Below are 11,734 nucleotides of genomic sequence, written 5' to 3' on the forward strand. Positions count from 1 at the left end.
TAGAAACCCCTTTACTAAGAGAGACTTGCCATGAACTGTGTTGAAGAAAGATGTGTGGGCAGATTAACCATCTGATTGTGTGTGCCTTACCTGACATAAAGAAGCAAGAACAAAAACAAAACAAACAAAAAATAATAAAGAAAGAAAGAGACAGAGAGAGAAAGAGAAAGAAAGAAGGAAAGAAAGAAAGAAAAGAAAAGAAAGAAAAAGAGAATGGAAGGAAGGAAGAGAATCAGAGGTTTTGATTTATCTCATAAAGGTAAATGACATAAAGGAAATCCTTGTTAGCTCAGAGTAATTGTTACCTGGTACAGTCACCTATAGAATTCATTGAAAATAGAAATAAAAATTTCATTGTGACTAATGAAAAATATTTAATTTCAATTGTATCTTAACAAATAAAGCAAACTCACATTGATTGTGGATATACCAAAAATGTATCCTATTTAAACTATTCTGTAATTAAAAATAGAAATACTGTATGATCCAATAATTCTGCTACTGGGTGTTTGCCCATAGAAAACATAATACTAATTTGAAAAGATATACATGCCCTAATATGTGTGTGTGTGTATGTGTGTGTGTGAGAGAGAGAGAGAGAGAGAGAGAGAAATGTTTAATTACGTGATTTGAACAGGATAATGAAAAAAAAAAACAAAAAACAAACAAACAAAAAAAACAAACAAACAACCCAGCAAGATAGGCCTGGCTTTAAGATTTTTAGTATAAAATTTGTTTTACTTTTACATCATCTCCAATTAGCCGATCCACATAGGGGACAACTGTAGAAACCTGGATATCCATCAACATGAATGAAGGGATAATATTTGTTTCCAAGGTATTATATGCTCCAGTGGCAGAACTCGGGTTAATGTAAAATTTATTTTCATGCTCAAATGCTTCAAATTTGTGTGTGTGTGTCCTGAGATAAGGATGTCCACATCAGACTGCCGCTGCAACAGGGCTAGACTGACCGTGCCTCCCCATGGAATAACTTGATGCCCATGGATCAGACCCATTTTGAACTGCTTAACATTCATCTCTTTTTGTTCTGAATAATTCAGCTCCTCATCAAAGTCTCCTCACAATATGAAGTCTTGAGATAGTTGTTAACTCTTGGTGCAAAGGTTTCCAGTGAAGACAATGTGTTGAATCTTTCCTGGCACCAGCTTTTTTTTTTTTTTTTTTTTTTTCAATTTAACCAAGAAACTGTTGCACTGGTGTGGGATGTGCAGGTCTCTCAATACCAACACCAACATCCTGTCCCTGGGCTCAGCTTAGTCACCACAACTGCTGCCGCCACTGCCATCTTCCTCTCTGCCCTCATTTTTACAGTGGACATTGAGTGTAGTTTGCTGACAAATTCGTAAGACAACACATTACTAACGTGTTTTACTTTTGACTTTTGCCACGGGAACTTAGGGAGTACAACTTTTGGGGAAAAAAATAAAAGAAAGAAAAGAAAAGAAGATCAAGGGTGCCTGGCTGGCTTAATTGGTTAAGGCTTTGACTCTTGGTTTTGGCTCAGGTCATAATCTCATGGGGTGTGGATCAAATCTGCAGTTGGACTCCGTGCTCAGCGGGAATGTGCCTGTTCTCCTCCCTTTGCTCCTCTCCTCACCAGCTCATGCATGTGCACACTCTCTCTTTCTCAAATAAATAAATAAATTTTTTTAAATAAATCCAAGAATTTCATAACTTTTTCTAAAGGTCACTATTGATCTTTTGATATTCCTTCCAATCATTGTCTTTGGAAATGCTTTTTACCATTCTTAATGATTCTCCTTTTCAGTTAGCTGGTATAATTTGGTTAGATCCTCTTTAAAAAAAATTTTTTTTTTCCAAAGAGTTTATTTATTTGTTTGACAGACAGAGATCACAAGCAGGCAGAGAGAGCAGGGGAAGTAGGCTCCCTGCTGAGCAGAGAGCCCCATGCGGGGCTTGATCCCAGGACCAGGGAGATCGTGACCCAAGCCAAAGACAGAGGCTTTAACCCACTGAGCTACCCAGGCGCCCCTGGTTAGATTCTCTTTTGTGAAGAGTTTCCATATGATTCAACTCATTCTCCAGTACTAATTTTATGTCATCTCTGAAAAGATTTGCAAGTTTACTTTGGAATTACTTTGCCTCCCCCCCTCCCCCAATTTTACTGGTTGATGTTTAGAATATTCAGCCAACCATTGGACAATTTCTGACAAAGGACTCCATGAGATAAGTTACTTACTAGTGATAAACCACAACAGGGGTGTTTGAGCATAATTTAAATATTTACAAATATTCAGTTAACTGGTGTATATTTTCAACTTCTGCTGCTACAGACAATTCTGAAAGGAATATTACATATATGGGAAATCTCAGAACTTTAAGAAATTCAGCAGAATATAAAACCTACTTTTTAAAATGATTACAACCAAACAACAGAAATTCTACCAGCAGCTGTCAAAGCAAGATTTATTTGATGTGCTTTTGCCACTTTTCATCTATAACTAGAGGTATAATTAGTGTGTAATGGATGATAGCTCCCATTACCATCCAGGTTTTTTGAGCTCTTTAGTTTTAAATTGTCATTATTTAGCAAGCCAAAATACTCATTTCAGAATGCAAAAGAGCTAGCAATGATTAATTATGGGAGGATTTTCAAAAAAATTGTGTACAATATGGACAGTTTTCTTTTGCTCACAATATTGTCATTAGCTTATATAATATTTCATATTGTAACATTAATTAGTTAACTATGACATAGTGATTTCAGAAGATAACAAATTGATCAAATTCAGAAAAACTACCTGGCAACCAAAGGAAATTGTTTTATCTTAATATAAAGAGAACAGTACTCAGAAGCAAATAATTTAAATATTAGCTTTCTTTTAAAAGGTACTAGTGGGATACATAGTCTTAAGCAGTAATGGTTCTATATTTCCCAAAACTACTTCCATACTAATGTAATTTTCAAAAAGTAAAGATCAAGATGAGATTCTTCTTCCAAATGATTTCTTTGTACATTTTCTTGAAAAATGAAAGTTCATTTTAATGTTTTTTTAGGCTATAACTATGTCCAAAGTGACGAGAACTCAAAGCTCATGTGTGACTCACACCTTGAATGAAATGAAATCAAATATCATGAATTAATTATCAAGGCTACTGCCAGGTCAATATGTGGAAGGAATGCTTTGAGAGAGACACGTCTCTCTGTCCTTTGCCTCCTAAAATGCTGAAATCATTTAGCTGGCAGGTATTAACTTGAAATTTATGGTTTTATTTTATCTTGCTTTGTTAAGTGTATTTTATTCATATCTGTGCTCCATTTACAACAATAATCAACAGGAGATGCAATTAGGTGTCGACTTTGATGGTGCAGACCCAAACACCAAGGCAATACTAATGGCCACTGGATCCCCTTATTATTTGGGCTTTTAAGACTTATTTTTAAATAGAACGGAGAGCTCTAGTGACTTTCCTGCAATTTAATTCCCCTCTTTAACTAGCCAGATCCTGTTTAAAATGCTGCAGCACAAACATAAAATTGCTTATGTAGGAAAAAAAAGAAAAAAAAAAAACAAAAGAAAGAAAGAAAAGCTACCCTGTGTCAACTTTGGTCACAGTAATAATAAATTTCTGATCTTGAAGCTTTTCTCTGTCCACACGAGGCCATTCCAGGTAATATTCTCTACAATGTATGTATGGACTTCAGTGATTCTTGCCCTGACATGGAAATTGTTGGGTTGTGACATCCCATTTCTCTCTTCTGGTTGCCGCACTCTCTTTAGGTTCATTCACTTTCTCTTGTTGTCATCCTCACTGCGGCCGATACCGGAAGGGGACGGCAGGCAGGAAGTTCTCCCCATTCCTCAGTCATTTTCCACGTTGGCTATAACTTTGGGTGCCTTCCCTTTTGAGAGTAACTGATGTGGACTAAGTTGGGAGGAAACCAAAGCCTTCAGTTTGCTTTTTGGTCCCCTCTGCATCCCCCCCTTCTCCCAAAGCAGATGGGAGTAGTCCCATCTGACTCCCAGCCATGCCTGTGAAAGATACAAATAGTTAATACCACTGCTCTTTCCTGCCTCCACAAAACGTGGTTTCAGAGCCCTTCCTCACACATCACTCCAACTGATTGATGTTGGCACATGGAAGAAAACCAATTTGCCATCGCCTGTCCTGAGATAGCCTAGAGTCTTCTATTGGCTCTACCCAAAATATAAATAGGGGCTACCACAAAATGGTTGGTAGTGGGCTGCATTGTTTATCAATCGTTTATTTGGTACTAGGAATGCCTTTTTGTTTTTGCACAAGACTGATGTATAATTGTGGTTGCAGTTCCAGGATGGTCCAAAACATCTTATGAAATCATTTATTGAATTGCACTTTTCAAACAATCCCATGATGTCATTTGTGGTACAATTTCTAGGGGATAACACATTTTAAATTTTAGCACAGGTCTCTAGAAATAGCTATAAGTATCCATTTCCCTCTTCCTTTCTTGGCGGTTTTGGTTTTTTTGAAATTTCATCTCATCATTCATGTGCTTGATGGTACTGGCTTTTCATTCACATTTTCCCTTCTGGAATTGCAAAAGTAAACATTGTATGTTTATGGTTAAAAATATAGATGATTAGGCTTTAAAAAATATATATATATATAGTGGAAGTGTGATAGGTTTAAATTTAATTTGGGGTAAAAATAGGCTAAGATGAAAGAAAATATAAAATAAAATATTTTATTAAAATTTTATTGTTAATAGAATCTAGGGAATTTTCAGTCAGATAACATTGTGCTTAAGGGTTGTTTTTACCACCCTCACTAGTATTTATGTGGGGCCAGTTGCATTGGGTTTAAAAATATACAGTGTAGGGAATGTAGCCAACGGCATAGTAATAGTGTTATGTGGTGACAGATGGTAGCTACTCTTCCAGTGCACATAGTATGACATACAGAGATGTCCAGTCACTATAATGTCCACTTGAGATTAATGTAACATTGTTCAGCAACACTACTTTAGTTTTTAAAAAGACCCAAAAAGGAGTGCCTGGGTGGCTCAGTGGGCTAAAGCCTCTGCCTTTGGCTCAGGTCATGATCCCAGCATTCTGGGATCGAGCCCCACATCGGGCTCTCTGCTCAGCGGGGGAGCCTGCTTCCTCCTCCTCTCTCTCTCTGCCTGCCTCTCTGCCTACTTGTGATCTCCGTGTATCAAATAAAAAAAATAATAAAAAAATAAATAAAAAGACCAAAAAAGATGGGAGCCTTGAACACCTGTCAGTCTTGGTGACATTCTGTGGGTGGGAGGTGGCACTAGAGTCACCATCCGTAATGCAGAATTCACCAGCACAGCTCCATGAGCGGGTACCTTTTCTTGCCCCACGTCAGTCAGCCTCATGTAAATCTTCAAACCTTCCTCTCCTAGCATTTAAGTCTCCAGTCTTTCAGCAACATGTTTGGGTGGGAGTTGGAGGGAGAGGTAGAATAGGTCTCCAAATAGAATGTCCCTGCTTTGGAAGGGCTAACACTCTATGACTGAAATGTCAGGAAGGTTTATATCCTTTCTAGATCTGTTAGCCCTGCAGATTTTGCTAGTGACGTTGCCTCCTGTCTCTCAAAGGAGATGGCAGTTACCAAGCACTAACTCTTAGTTATAAGTTACTCTTCACCTCGAAGCATCGGGAGAGATCTATTCATCTTGCTGCCTCAGAGGAAGTGCACAACCTCTTCAGGTTCTTGGTCTTCTTCCTTACAGTGCTCCATGTAAGTGCACTCATTTTCATCCCTCTTGTCTTCGCTCACTTCAGTTTCTCTCTTTCCACGGGCTTCTTCCTTTCTGCTACTCCTCATTAAAAACAACAAAGGATAACAAACAAAACAAAACAAAACAAAAAAACCAAAAAACAAAGTCAAAGCCGGCTCTGTGATAGCTACTGCAGTTAGTGCCATCCTAGCTCTCCTTTCTTTTCTTGGCTCAATGTATGAGGCACCTGATCCAAAACTCTTTCGTCTGAATTCCTTTATAATGCCCTAAAAAGGAGATTCATATTTCGACACATGAATGATGCTTTTTTCTTATTTGTTTCTATATATCCTCTAAACAAATTTACTCTTTTATTTCTCAGCAATTATCATCTTCTTGTAGAATTTGGCATTATTGAATCCCTTTTTTTGAATACTCTCAAGTTTTTGGTGTTTTTGCAATTTCTTTATTTTGATTCTCCTTAAATTATTGTCTCCCCTCTGATATTTCTTCCCCTTGAACCTAAATGTGAACATTCCTCCAGACTCCACCTTTGACACTGACTTGTCTTGTTATATTGTTATCATTGTCTTACCACTGTTGCTATGACATCCAAATATATATCTTCAGATGTGATCTCTGACCTTTGCTCCAGGTCCAGGTTTCCAGTTGTCTTTCTCAATTACTCCATTTTTATTCCTGCCATCAGTTGTCTCATCTGAATATTCCTGTGCCTCAGTAGATTCTATAGATTCACACCATCAAGTGGTAACTCAATGGCTCTTACCCCCATGTGCATAACACAGACCAGCAGTGCATCCCAAAGTCTCCCAGTTGTTTTTGGGTTTACCTGGATATCTTGCGTTGCTCAACAAGTGTCTTGTCTTGTTCTTTTTTTTTTTTTTTTTTTTTCTGGTTCCATGACAGATGTTCAGTGTCCACAAAACACCTTAAAAGGAACTGTCCTGTTAGAAATGCCCTTAGTAAGAATCACTTTCGTGCCAGGTGTCACCCTGAGCACCCATGTCTTCCATGCTCTCTTCTCTTAACCTTGTTTGAGTTTTCTTCATTGCTTTTATGGCTACCAGTCATTATATTTTTTTTAATTGTCTAACTTTTGTTAGAAAAGACTGTCTGGTTTACTCTTCTATTCCCAATGCCATCAACAGTACTTGGCACTGGAAAGGCTTCATAAATACTTGTTGAATGAAAAATGGATGAATTAATAAATATCTAGGGTACCAACCTAGAATGCCAAGGTGGCACCATTTTCCCTACTTGTTTAATTGGTTTGGATACACTTTGAACTGAATTCAGAATTGGGAATCATGTATGTTTCAAACCTTGGTATCACGTTTACTCTCTGGACATCAAACCAACGCTTCTGTGCCCCAGACCCTCATGGGTTCCATGTGCCAGCCAAGGGCCAAACTTGAAGACTGTCCCAAATGTGACAGTTCCATGTCTACCATGTGACCATAAGAAATGAAAGCCAGTGAAGAAAACTTCAGTACATTTTTTTAAGTATAATTAACATACATTATGTTAGTTGCAGGTGTCCCGTGAAATGATCCAACAATTCTCTACATTACTCAGTGCTCAAAATAGGTATAGTCTCGATCCCTTTTATCTATTTCATCCATTCCCCCCTCCCACCTCCCCTCTGGTAACTTCCAGTCTATTTTCTTTACTTAAGAATGTGGGTTTTATCTTTCTTTGTTTTGTTTCTTAAATTCCACATATGAGTGAAATCATATGGTATTTGTCTTGCTCTTAGACCAGCTTTTTTGCTTAGCATTATACTCTCTAGGTCCATCCATGTTATTGCACATGGCAAAATTTCATTCTTTTTATGGCTGAGTAATATTCCCGTACACATATGCAATATGTATATATAATATACATACCACATCTTCTTTATCCATCCATCTATCCATGGACATTTGTATTATTTCCATATCTTGACTTACTGAAAATAATGCTGCAAAAAAACAAAAGGTTGCATATATCTTTTTGCATTCGTGTTTTCATTTCTTGGGTTAGATAGCCAGTAGTGAAATTAATGAGTCATATTGTACTTAACTAATTTTTTGAGGAACCTCTGTTTTCCAGGGTGACTGCACCAGTTTACATTCCCACCAGCAATGTATGGTGCTACCTTTTTCTCCACATCCTCGGCAACACTTGTTATTTCTTGTGCTTTTGATTTTCATCATGCTGGCCGGTGTGACGCGATGCCTCGTTGTGATTTTGATTTGCATTTCCCTAATGATTAATGGTATTGAGCATCTTACATCTGCTGGCCATCTCGATGTCTTTGGAAAAATGTCTATTCAGGTCCTCTGCCCATTTTAATTGGCTCATTTGGGGGTTCTTTTGGTGTTGAGTTATGTAAATTCTTTGTGTGTTTTGAATATTAATCCTTTATTGGATATATGAAATATCTTCTCCCATACAGGTTAAAACTTCAATAAAAACATTTAATTGCAAATGTTATACTGAACATATGTCTGAATCAAAATGGCTAAAGTGCTTATATTCACATGTGGATGTATGATATCTAAGTCTTTTTTTTAAATTTTTTATTTTTTATAAACATATATTTTTATACCCAGGGGTACAGGTCCGTGAATCGCCAGGTCCACACACCCCACAGCTCTCACCAAAGCACACCCCCCCATGTCCATAACCCCACCCCCCTTCTCCCAAGCCCCCTCCCCCCAACAACCCTCAGTTTGTTTTGTGAGATTAAGAGTCACTTATGGTTTGTCTTGATATCTAGTCTTTTAACAGGTTTTCCTCCTTCGGTATTATAGAAAATTTCTGTTTAGGCCTGGCAGTCACTGGCCACATCAACCACATAGCACATTGTGGACTAATGTTGTTCTTTCCAATGGTCACTCCTTCCTCCATTGGTTACTTGCTGCCATCTCAAGGCAAAGTCCTCACCCTGCTCATCCTCTCTCCCATGGAAATGGAGATAAGGTTGTGAACTATTTTCAGAAAATAGAAGAGTTGGGAGAAGGGAAGGGAAGTCTGGGGCAAATAAGCTATGACAGCTCTTGAACGGGACTACATGCCGATGCCACCAGCTGTGATTCAATGTCAGGGGACTTTCCAAGATGATGCTGGGCACAGGTGCTAGCCTGATGCTGCTTAAAAAAATCAAGTTTACCGCTCAGGAGTGTTTTAAGCACCTCTACTCAAAACTGCCCCTAGGATGCTGAGAACGACTTCTTTGGGACCTCCATTGAAAGGTTTACATCTTTGTCTTTCATCTTTGTCACGGAATAATTTGCAGTCAGAATATCCACTCTCCTTAGTTAAAATCCCACTCACACCTACAGGGATGTGGTCTGGTCTTACACTGTCCATGTAGTAATTTGATATCAGAACATCTACTGTAGGCAGAATTATTCAGCCTGAAGTATGATCACGTTTGAGCTGGCACCAGGCAGAACAATGTATTCTTGAGTAGAAGATCAAGCTAGCATACCTTTCCTATTGTCTTTTGTGTCTTTGCTCTTGATCCCCTAGAAGTAACATCTTGACAAAAAACTATACATATGACCCTTTGAAAACAAGCAGTAACGTACAGATAACTGGGAAGAAAGAAGCCATATAAGGACTGTTTTAAAGATATATGGTCCAGATAGTTGCAGATCTGCTCTCCCTCTAGACAAACTTTTTTGTTATTGTTTTATTTTTTTCTCCCAAATAAAGGATAACTCAAGTCTTCACTTCTTGCAAAGATGAAAGAGTGGTGCTTAGAGTTCTGGAGTCGGCATGACTTCCTCTTTTTTAACCTGCGACATTGACTTTCTCCACTGAAAAGAGAAAATACATGTTTCTCTACCATACATGGTTATGGCTTAAGCAAGATCAAAATTAATTACCATTTTCACATTTTAACCATATTTATGTTCCATATTCTTGATTTCAAAGTATGAGTGGGAAATATGACCCTGAAGGTGATCTAGGGAACACCAGAGGGATATTATTTCAAGTTTTGATTAATCTAAGAAAATTATGCCACCTAGGTAATTTTTTGTATACACACACACACACACGCACAGACGCACACGTGCATGCACACACATGTACACACACACACACACACACACACACTTCCTAGAGACTTCCAGTGATTTTTAGCAAAGTCTTATTATGAAATTTGGATTTTTAACTTAGTTTCAGAGTCTTGATAGTTTAGAAGTTACTACTAAAGAGAAGCAAGCATTTGCAAAGTAATACCAATGATATTGTGCAGAGTAATACTAATCTAGAGGTAAGAAATATGTGTCAGAGAACATAATTTTGAGTGTGCTTTGTAAGGGAAGAGGACACCTTGCTGACTTCTTCCATTGCATTGATTTAATGTCAGGATGTAAAACAAGGAATATTTCAGATCTAAAAATCTAATATTCACTTCTTAAACTTCCATCTTTGACCTCACAAATGCTTTGCCAATACACTGAATAAATGCTTGTGAAAACTTCTGAAAGAACTTCTGGCAAATACGGGGAGAGGCAATGCAAAGCATGTAAGAAGGTAGCTTTGCTGGGGGTGGAGGTGGGGTCAGAGTTAACTCATTTTGGAGCTTGTGCTGACCATGCTGGGTTGCTTGCTGGTCTGTAAGTCTTTCATTTAAAAAAAAACAACACACACACACACACACAAAACAAAAACCAACTTGTCAGTATTTCATTGCCAGGTTGAAAGTTTAATGCATTGGGGTTTTTTTAATAATGGATTTTTAATTAGGACCTTAAAGAAAATTTGGCCCTCAGAGTTCATGGAAGCATTTAATTAATTTTTGTGGGGAGTCTCTGACATAGTGAAAATGGATGAAAATGATTATTGCCATATCACTGTTTTGCAGACTGGCTTGTAATTATGTTATCAGATTGTAAATAAATATTAAAAAAACCCCTAACTGCTTATTTTTCTATCTCTTGCTTATGAGCCACAACTGCATGACCCAGGACAGGTGAGTTGCCTAATGGACCTTATTAAACAAAAAATTAAAGGAAAATGATTTTAGAAGGCCAGACTACCTGCTCCTCAGATGGAAAATCTAGCCAGTGGCTTGAGGTTTCATTAGAAAGGCCAAAAATGTAGGCCAGGCAAGGAAGCTGGAATTCTGTGACTTGGGTTCATGGTGAGTAAGCTGTCATTAAAGTTTCCTGGAAATTGAAATACCATATGGTTTCCAAAGTTAAGTGGGGAAGAGGAGATATATATATATAGAAAGAGATAGATATAGATATGCACCTCAAAATGGACTCTCAGAAAGGAAATTTTGCAGTTTGACTCCAACAGAAGTATAAAACTTGTAGGGAAATAACACGGTGCTCTAAACACAGCCCCAGTTATGCTAGGTTTGATTTCCCCTGGCGATCATGGAAAATAATGAATGGGAATATTTATAAAATGGAAAGTTGTATTGAATAATTTTTTTTTTAAGTAAAGGAAAAATAATTTACCAAGTTCATAATCACAAGGTAACCTGCTTTAGTCACAATGACATTTTCGAAATTTGATTATTTTCTTTCTTTCCGTCCTAACTTACTAGTTCCTGATTAGAAAAATACTTTGTTTTCATTTGTGGTGAATTAAGAAAACACATAGAGGAACAAAGAAGAACATTCTAATCATTCACAGTCCTTTCTCCAAAGCAGTAAACATTTTGATCTATGTTCTTACAGTTTTTTTGTTCAACACATTTACCTGAGGGAGTGATGATTTACATTTACATCCCATTGCTGGGCAAATGGTTGGGTGCTAAAAAAAAAGAAGAATCGCTCCTATTTTAAATGTAACTTGTCTGTCTTGCCTCCAGGTCACTGTTTCTATAAAAAAAGATTTTAAAGGCTGGCTTACTTTCCTTTTCCCCAGCACTCTTCTTGGTGATTAAACATTCATGTTTTAACCTTCCAAACCTCCTTGCTGTCACTGGTGTAGTCCCGCCCTCTCCATCAGCCCCTTGTCCAATGGTGACCCTCCAGATCTCACCAG

General features: G+C 37.7%; 1 pseudogene; it reads right to left on the bottom strand.

The window, feature by feature from the left end:
• Nucleotides 1–711: 711 nt before the first annotated feature.
• Nucleotides 712–1,259, bottom strand: LOC131831426 (vacuolar protein sorting-associated protein 29-like; annotated as a pseudogene).
• Between the last annotated feature and the right edge of the window lie 10,475 nt (nucleotides 1,260–11,734).

Source organism: Mustela lutreola, chromosome 5, assembly GCF_030435805.1.
Source record: "Mustela lutreola isolate mMusLut2 chromosome 5, mMusLut2.pri, whole genome shotgun sequence".
NCBI classification, from domain to species: Eukaryota; Metazoa; Chordata; class Mammalia; order Carnivora; family Mustelidae; genus Mustela; species Mustela lutreola.